At 37.3% G+C, this 10,252-nt stretch overlaps 1 pseudogene; it reads right to left on the bottom strand.

Moving 5' to 3' along the window:
- Positions 1–1,397: 1,397 nt before the first annotated feature.
- On the bottom strand, positions 1,398–2,079 carry LOC150100201 (KRAB domain-containing protein 2 pseudogene; annotated as a pseudogene).
- Positions 2,080–10,252: the final 8,173 nt, after the last annotated feature.

Genomic DNA, 10,252 nt, shown 5'->3' with positions numbered 1-10,252 from the left:
GCAAGTGAAACTCAACTACTCGTGACAAGGCCATGTAAATTCAGCAGCGTGTGCGACCTTCGACTGGAAAGGAGTCACAGGTTGCTTTTCTCTTCTTGAGAATTCGGAAAGTTCTTAAAACGCACATTTCGGGGTGTACATGTTACCGGCAAAGTGTGAAAAGCAGGCATTCTATAGAATGCAATGCCTGCTTTTCACACTTTTTTATAGAATGTAGAAATTTCTATAGAATTTTCACACGCATTCTATAGAGTGCCTAGCTTAGGCATTCTATAGAATGCGTGACGTTTTTAGGCAAAGTATGAAATGTCTTTTATTTTTATTTTTTTACATACTTTCCATAGGCATTGTATAGAATGCTAGGCATTATATAGAATGACAAATGCTGTTTCGGCAAAGTATGAAAAAGGCTTTTATTGAAAAAAGGTAACAATTACAAAATTACAGATTTTGAACAATTACAAATTGCAAAAAACAGAAAAAGACCAGTGGAATGGCATTTTGAATTGCACTTAACTGCTATTTTCATACAAAAGCTTCAAATTTCGGCATTTGGTCTTGCAAGTACATCTCACGAATCCCTGGCCGGTACCCGTGAACTGAGCGGAAGCGGCTGACCGGAGAGCTATTTCACATAACGTGAATTGTGATCTGGCATAGAGTTGGTTTAAAATTCCTTCAGCAGTTCCAAGTCGGTAACTGTCACATTCATAACAACCGCTAGCAGATTGCGCGAGTTTCCCCGTCCCTTGTCGACGTTTAGGATAGGAACTCGCACAGTGGCCCGCCAAAGCTACAGGAGGAAATTTTTTGTCGGAATCCATTTTCATTTTTTTTGCCCGTATTTCCAGATTCAATTTAGATCTAATTTTACCTTCGACAGCATTCTCAATATTGAAGCAAAGAGTACACATAATATTAACATCACCACCTTCTATTTTCTCACTTCCATTGTCTTTACTCTCATGTCCACAGATGGCATGAACGTTTCGGTGACAGTTTCTGCAAGTATGGGCACCACTGGTTACCTTCAAACAAACGTAGCAGAACCGGAAGCCTCTTCAGTAAGCATGTATTCATCATCACTTTCCTTTCTACCATCGTGGACTACAGTCTCGTCTGTGTTTTGTGCAATAGACTCTTTCTCTTGGATAGGGTGATCTGTTTCTTCTTGTATTGTTTGGATGTTTTCCGTCATTTTTCCCAGTTGCTCCTCAGTCTTTATGTCTTGTAAAACATCTTGGGGTAAGGAAGACGTTGTGAGACCCACTTTAGCTTTGCAGCCAAAGAGAGCTTCATATGGTGTTCTCTTAATCCCAGAATAAAATGTCCAGTTCTTCAAAAGTTGCACGAAACGTAGTCCCTCACTCCATCGGTCAGTTTTTTTCATCTTGCATTCATATACACAGCATATTTTCAATGTCCTGATTAGCTCTTTCAACACTTCCTTGGCTTTTTGAGTGGCGAGGCTTGCCATGGACGATCTTCAAAGTCGGCCAGTACTCCTTTAGGCTTCCCACCACATTATTAGCAAATTCTCTACCATTGTCGGATTGTAGAATCGATGGTGCTCCAAGGAACATAAATATATCCACGACGTTATCTGCCAGTTCTTCCGCTGTCTTTGATGTCAGAGCCTTGAGAACCACAAACTTAGTGAGATGATCTTGGTATACCATTATAAACTTGTATTCCCTGTCAGGATGTGACTGAAAATCGATGAGATCGACCTGACAACGGGAATTGAACTCGGAAAAAATTATAGGCTTCACTACAACACCCTTTTTAACACTTTTTTTTTCTGACACGACTCACAAAGGTGAATGTATAGTTCATGTCATGACGAGTAACGTTCTTGTACTTGTGTGAGATTTCTCTCAACATTCTGTCACGTCCTCCATGGCCAATGGCCAAATGAGCTTCATGAAGTACATTAAATAACTCAGAATCTGTGACGTAGAAATGGATTTCACTGACGCCTTCTTTAACAGGATAAATAAACTTACTTTTGTTTTTTACAACCACCACATCATAGCGATTCAGCAGCCAAAAGTCACGTGGTATCTTCTTAGAAGCCATCTTAGCATTTTTCACATCGTTCACTAACTTTTGGTAGGTAGTATCGGTTAAAAAAACGCAGTTGTTAGCAGCATTGGCTCGAACTTTGGATAATTCTTCCTAGAATCGTCGTTTCATGTTAACATGTCATGTTCCTGCCCAGACAATGTAGCTTGCTCGGCCATTATTTGTGCAGTTCTGACGGTCTGAGGCGAGCGTAGATAGGCACGTGACTCACCTTGTGAGATTAACACTTGGGAGGTCGTATCTGTTTTGACATATACATGCTAATTGCTACGATGAATATTCTTTTAGGTTGAAGGTCATGAGTAGCTGCGCGTGCGTATGCTACGAGTATATTACGAGCATGTATTACTGAAATAGAGAGAAAAAGTATTTTATACTTTGCCTTTTGGCATTCTATAGAATGCCTAGTGTGAAATTCTACCCGTTTCATACTTTGACGTCCCTCTTTCGGCATTCTATAGAATGCCTAATTTAACACTTTGTGGTAACATATATACTGTATGTAAGAAAAGTTAATATATACGTAGTTGGCGTTGTTTTTAACTGATACTATCACTGCAAACAATGATTAGTCTGCAGTGACACAAAAAAAGTACAAATCGGAATTACATAGTAAACGATACTAATAATTGATTAAACTTTCACCAGAAGTGGATGCTGGTGAAAGTTTAATCAATTATAGTACTGTTTACTTATTTAATCCCAATTTGTACTCTTTTTTTTTTTTTTTTTTAAATAAACTTCTTGTTGTGAGTTTTGAAGAAATTTAACATAACTTTCTGAATAGTACAACAGATCCCCCCCCCCCCCCGGAACTGTAACAAAAACATGGGATTCAGCTGATCCCACTGTCAGGAAGATATAGGGACTATGCTGTTAGTCCATTCGACTTATTACTCCCTCCTTCAGTTTTTCATTTCGAGTTAAATGGAATTACTAAAATGGAGGCAACTAAGGTACGAGACCAATATAGTATGCCTGTTGTATTGCATGTTCTCTGGCTAATCTAGAATAAAAATCTAAGGTTCTTTCCATGCTGAAAGCGCTCTTATCGTAGAGGAGATTCGAACTCAGGTCCAACTGAAAGACAAATATGGCGAGGCGCAAAGCGGATGTGCTCGTTTCAGGATTCGAAGCACTGCTCACCACAAGAACGTTTTTGTTATGTAGTACAAAAGTTGTTAAATATCTAAAAAAATTTCATCCAGACATTAGGTTTTACATATCTTGTTTTATCAATATGATTTTGCAAAACAGGAACATTTATTTCAAATTGTTTTCTATTATAATTTAAAAAAAAAAGCACATTAAAGTTTCTTAGGGATAAAATTAGATTTATGCTTAAATAAAATAGAAATATTAATTTATTTTAATAGATAAATGCTTGCTGATTTCCAAAAGTTAAGTAAAAGAGCTCCGCTACTCTCTTTCTGTCTCTTTGGGCAGTGAAAAAGCAATTAGAGAATTTATTTATTACAAGAAAGGAAATTTATTATAAGTAAGGAAAGCAAGTCCCACTTCACACACACAAACCTGTTTTTTTACTTTTCATTCTAACTCTTCTGTAAAACAGTTTCCCATTCCCATGATGAAGTGTTCCTTAATCTACAACTCTTCAAAAAAATAAAATAAAATAAAATAAAATAAATATATATATATATTTACATATGGGGTAATTAAGGGTCAAAGCTGTATAACTGAGAGGAGACCTCCACATAGCCTTTAAAGGAATGCGGAGAACCGACCAGGGCTTCTGACCTAATGTCCAATCCTCACCTTCTCGTGGTGCACCCTGTTGGGTATCTACTTTGATACTGAACGAACGAGGATGGGCTGGCAATTTGGGATTTAGCCGACCAAATTGTATTCTTATTGGTTAAACCATAATAAAAAATGATGGTACAACATGACAAAATTTCATGCCGGCTGGGGCGTCGCCCGGTTAAACAAGGCCCCTGTTGTTTTCGCCAGGGAACCAGGGCGAACAGCGAAAAGTTGGCTACTGGAACAAATCTGAAAACAAACCCCAACTCAACATCACCAGATTTAAAGATCGGTACTATCAACATAAGAAGCCTGAATGGCAAAGAAATGGAGCTAGCTGAGGAATTAGATAAGTACCAGATCGACATAATAGGGGTGACTGAAACAAAAAAGACCAAAACTGGTGAGATCTTTCTGAGCAATAAATACAAAATGTTATATTCAGGCAATGACAATCAAGGAAAAGTAGGAGTAGCCATAGTATTCAACACAAAATAGGAGGCTAATCTTGAATGGCAGTCAGTCTCAAGTAGAGTAATGTGGGCAAATATGAGAATGGGGAACTGGACAATGAGACTTATTTGTGCCTATGGTCCCACAGAAGGTTCTACTAAGGTAGAAGTGGAGGAATTTTTTGAGGCTTTAGAAAAAGCAACTGACACAATGAAAAAGGAAAAGTTGGTCCTTGTTGGGGATCTAAATAGTAGAGTAGGAAATGATTGTGAGACATACAAAAATATTTTGGGAAAATTTGGAGAAAAGAGCAAAGCTAATAATAATGGCAAATATCTGTTGGATTTCTGCTCAGGACATGGACTGGTTATTACTAACACCATGTTCCAACATAAAAATGTGCACAAATTCACATGGAGAGAAGAGGCTAGGAATAAGAAAAGTCTCATTGACTATGTTATTGTTGATAGTGATGTTTTCTCCCTGGTGCAGGACACCAGAGTGTACAGAGGATTTGAAATTGGAAGTGATCACAATTAGTCTTGAGCAGGATAAAATTGAATTTCATATTGAAAAGAATAACATGTAAGAAAGTTTTAAAGCGAATAAAAGTTGAGAAGCTCTCAGATGTGAACTGTAGACTAAAATACAGAAATATTATTGAAAAGAAAATGAAAGAGTTTGAGAACAGGAATCAAACCTTGGAGATTCAGTGGCAAACTCTGAAGGAAACATTGATTGATTCTGCCAGAGAGGCATGTGGTGAGGTTGTGTGCAAGGATAAAAAAATCAGAACTCCCTGGTGGACACAGGAAGTTAAAGAGGCAGTGAAGGAAAAGAAGAAAGCATATCAAAAGTTCCTGGCAGATAAGTCAGCTTTTACTCTTACAGAATACAGAAACAAATGTAAGAAAGCTAAACAGTGCGTAAAACTAGCTAAACAAAAGTCATGGGAGGACTTTGGCAAGAATATAGAAAATAAATATCAAGAAGGTGGCAAAATATTCTGGAGGTTGTTGAAGAAGCTTAGGAATGGAGGAAAGAGTGCTGTAAAAGGAATTAGAGATGATAAAAGTGAAATGAAAACAGGAGAAAAAGATATCCTTGAAGTATGGAGTAATTACTTTGAAAAACTGCTAAATGAAACAAGCAGTGATGACAGCACAGTGATAAAAAAACACTGACCAGGCATGCAGTCAGGAATACATATCCATACTTGAAGTAGAAAAAGCCATCAAAGGCTTGAAATGTGGAAAGGCAGCAGGAGTAGATGATATTCGACCAGAAATGCTGAAGTATGGTGGTATAAGAGTCTTACAGTGGCTGCACTGCATAGTTCAGAAAGCCTTGACAGAGGGACGAATTCCCGATGATTGGAGTAGAGCTCTCATAGTACCCATATATAAAAAGGGAAATAAAACTGAATGTGAGAATTACAGAGGTATTTCCCTACTAAGTGTTCCTGGCAAGATCTATGCAAGTATACTTGAGAAACGGTTGAGAAGAATTGTGGAAGAAAAGCTTGGTGAAGAACAAGCTGGATTCAGGCCAAATAGAGGCTGTCAGGATCAGATCTTCACTTTACGACAAATAGTCGAGAAAGCATGGGAATATAACAAAGATCTGTATTTAAGTTTTGTCGATTTGGAAAACGCATATTGACAAAGTGCCAAGAGAGAAGTTATTCAATACGCTGCAGTTATATGGTGTCAATGGGGCATTATATCAAGCAATACTTAGTCTTTATTTGAGTTGTGAGTCAGCAGTTAGAATTGAAGGAAGTACAGGAAGATGGTTTAATGTTAAATCTGGTGTGAGACAAGGATGTACATTATCCCCTCTGTTATTCATTATCTATATGGATCACATTATGAAGGAATGTGGTATTAAACCTGATATCAAAATTGGAGATGTTAATGTCAGCTCTTTGCTTTATGCGGATGATGTTATACTTCTAAATAAATCCGCTACAAGTCTGCAAGATTCTCTGACTAAATTGAATAGCTGTTGTAATAGATATGGTATGAAGGTCAGCAATAAAAATACAAAGACAATGAAAATAGGCAGAATCATTGAAAATGTCAACTGTGTTGTGAATGGAGAACCTGTGGAACAAGTAAAACATTTCAGCTACTTAGGCACAATTTTTACTGAAGATGGTAAACTAAATATAGAAATAGACAACAGAATCAGCAAAGCTGGTATCGTGGGAAGTCAATTGAATAAATTCATATGGAATAAGAAAGAAATTAGTCGGAACACTAAATTAGCTGTATACAAGACTGTGTTCAAACCAATTTTAACTTATGGATCTGAGAGCTGGGTCAGAAGTAAAACACTTGACCAAAGACTAGAGACCGCAGATATGAGAGTCCTGAGAAAGATTAGAGGCGTGACCAGATGGCATCAATGGCAATATCATATTAAAAATGAGGATATTAGGAAAGAACTTGACATTGTCAGCATCCAGGAATACATTAGCAGAGCTAATCTCAGATGGTATGGTCACTTAAATAGAATGGGAGAGGAAAGATTAACAAAACAAGTGTTCTCTGCCAGGTTGGCAGGAAAACGACCCAGAGGAAGACCAAGATATAGGTGGATTGATACGGTACAAAGTGCCTTAGACGATAGAAATATAAGATCTGATAATGTTGGAGTCTTGACAAGTAACAGACTGATTTGGAGGAAAATTGTAGATAGGAAGTTAGTAATGATGTAATTTTTTCATGTAGTACTGTCATATCCTGTACACCCCTTGAAGGTACATGGCAGGAATTTGATGATGATGATGATATTTACCAATTGGTTCTGCTTTCCTTATTTTTTGCCTACACATAGCACCATTGTAGATTCTGCAACTTCTTGTGCATAAGATGTATGAAAATGATGATAGAATTGATGACAGTATACTCCATTTCTCTTTTTTTTCATTTGACGAACCTTGTAGTGCCCAATTATTAGACACCTCAAGATCAACCATAGAAATGCCACAAACTCTGATCATTATACTTCAATGGGGGCAAAGACATCCTTATCAACTTTAATACAACCCAACTTCAATCCCATCTAATTTCCTTGCAAGAAAGATCACACATCACTTCTAAATTTCAGTAATATCTTGATATCAAAATATGGTATGCTTTTTCTTAGGCTGGCTGATCTTCACCTCCAGTGATAGTTCTACATCTACCAAAAAATTGTACATTTTTGCCCAAGGCATTACTTTTCACCCATATAAATTCCAAATCTGCTCAACCACTGAATACTGTTCATGCATTTGGAATAGTGTGCACAGATCCTTTCTAAAATTGCTTGATACTATTTGGAAGAGAGTGATCAGGCCAATTTATGATCCCTCTCTCTGAGATGTTCAGTTTCTGTATTATGCTTATTCTACAGGTACCTTCATGGACAATGTTCTGCTGAACTGGTCACTATTCTTCAAGTTTTTTCCAAAACCATAAAAACAAGCAGCTGCTGGTCAACACCCAAATTTATAGTCCATCTTCAAACTTACCACACAAACTTATCTTTCTCCTCTTTCATTGTATCTACTTTTGTTCTTCAGAACAATCCTCCTCAATTTATCTTTCCCAAAGACTAGAAGCTTCAGATGTTCAAAAAAAAAGTTCAGATGTTAAAAAATAAAAAAAAAATCGAAAAAAAAAAAAAAATCAATATTCTTTCTCCTGTGTGCACCAGCAAGTGGTTGTTTGTCAAGCTGACTCAATTTTTGGTTCAAACCTTTCAAAGATTCAAAATGCCAAATTTTAATAAAATCTGTCCATTCAGAGTCCAGGAATAACTTTCCTGCAGATAGACAAAACTGATAGGTGATTTTGCATTTTGCAAAAATGTACTTAAAAAAGAACATTAATGACCAGTGGCAAATTTATGGAAGAGGGCAATCATTCCTCTCATAAGAAAAGGTATTGTGAATTTTTAAAAACATAGCCATATCTATAGTAAAACGTTTATTAGATAAACCTGTTTAATAGTGGGCAGCACCCTGTTTAGTACTCAAAACAGGATGCTGCCCACTATTAAACAGTAATGTTGATCCACACAGACTTGATTGCATCCTGAATTTACTCACAGTGGATAGCAGCAGATTATTGTTGCACACAGGATAGTACATTCCTTCACATTTCCTCAGATGCACAATTTATTTGAGATCTTGTGACTGAGCTGGCCAGTAAGCATGGGTAAGTTTCCTTCAACCTTTTGCAGCCATTTCATGGCTTTTAAGATGATGCATTATCCTGCTGGAAGTACTGTTACAAGATGGTAAATCAAAATCCACAATATTCACTGGGTCAAAGTTTCAAGATGCCAGTATAAGAGTTCATCTAATCTACTAAATACTTCTACAGTTCAATATCTGTCATCTGAAGAGTTATTTTTGTTTTGGAGGACAATGCAGCACAGTGCCCCTTAATGGGCATGTCATTTTGCAAGTATACTTATGACTCCTATCAGACAATATAGCATATAATGTAACTGTTCAACAGTTGGAGATCTCCAACTTGACAACACCGTATTCATCATGCTAAAAAGGTTCAAGAATGATTTGGAGAACTGGGCACCACATGTTCTAGCTGGAACAATTCTCCTAACCTAAATTCTGTAAAACACAGATGGGATATGAAGAAGCATGAAAGAATTGTTGTCCTTACTCTCATGCTTGTAATATATTGTTGAAAGAGTGATCCAAATCTTCGTGAGTTGTAATCACTTTTCAAGTCTTTGCCACGCATCTGAATATGGTGTGGCATAGATTCAGCTCATTATTAGCACAATTCAACTCTGTTGTTCACCATACTCCATTTTTTTTTGTGTGTGTGTGTGGGGGGGGCAATGTTAGAGGCTTAAGCAGATTTGTCCACTTCTTTTCAAACACGAGGTGAAAGAAATTGGATGGTAGTTTGTTTGAAGGTAAAGATTTGTCACTCGTTTTAGGCATGGGTTGAATGTGTGCTAATTTCCAGGCAGGGTGCAATAAGTGTGTAAAAAAAGGCACCATAGAATGGGAGTCAACTCTGGAGCACAAATGTTTAGGACAGTCAGAGGAATGTCATCCAGGCCAGGAAACATTTTTTTTGGTATCCAACTTGAGCAGAATTTTTCTGATTATTGGAAAACAATCATAATTGGCATTGAGGGTTGATTGTTTGGAGAATATTTACCAGAATCAGCAGTACAAGAATTGGAAGAGATGTAGGAAGCTGGGAGGTTGGCTTTTTCTGTGGGTGATGATTACAACAGAGCCATCAGGATGTAATGGTGGTGGGAGAAATGTGTGTGTGTGTGGCATTGGCTAGAGACCAGGAATACAAGTTTCCTGCTTTTAGCTCTCTTGAAGTCAGTTACTGATGTGTTGATAGTTTGCTTGCAGTTATTCTGGGCTTTGATATAACAGTATAAGTTGTTGGAGTTTTGGATACAAGTCAGTTATGGTATGTTCAACTCTTCTCTTGAACAGCCTTGACACACTTGTGAGAGAACCAGTGGTTAGATAGTGGGTAGAATGTGAAATAAATGTTTCCATGCCAATAAGAATTATTTTAGTGATATCTTTAGTGCACAGGTTTGGGTTAGACGTCCAGAAACAATCATCCAACCAAGGAAATGTCGTGCAGTAGTTGTATAGATCATCTCACTTGGCTTTCTTATAACATCATACAATGCATGGATGCAAGTGGTTGTGTGGTTTCATGGGGAAAGAGATCAGCACTAGATTGTGGTCTAAACTGGTCCAAGTATTTGGAGAGTGCGTTGAGGTTGTCTAGTATTCTGGTAGGTGTGTGTTTACTATTTGCTTAAGGTCAGTGGTGATAGCAAATGTCCCAGCCTCTCTACTTGCTTGATTTATGTAGTTGGAATAGGAGAGCCAGCTAGTATTGTGAACATTAAAGATAAAGAAATTATATTTTTCGTTTAATCCTTT

This window comes from Typopeltis vanoorti, chromosome 13 (assembly GCF_054136105.1).
Source record: "Typopeltis vanoorti isolate ZY-2024b chromosome 13, IOZ_Tvanoo_1.0, whole genome shotgun sequence".
In the NCBI taxonomy this organism is placed as follows: domain Eukaryota; kingdom Metazoa; phylum Arthropoda; class Arachnida; order Uropygi; family Thelyphonidae; genus Typopeltis; species Typopeltis vanoorti.
Note: the sequence above shows the minus strand (reverse complement) of the source record. Positions and strands in the feature narration are given on the sequence as shown.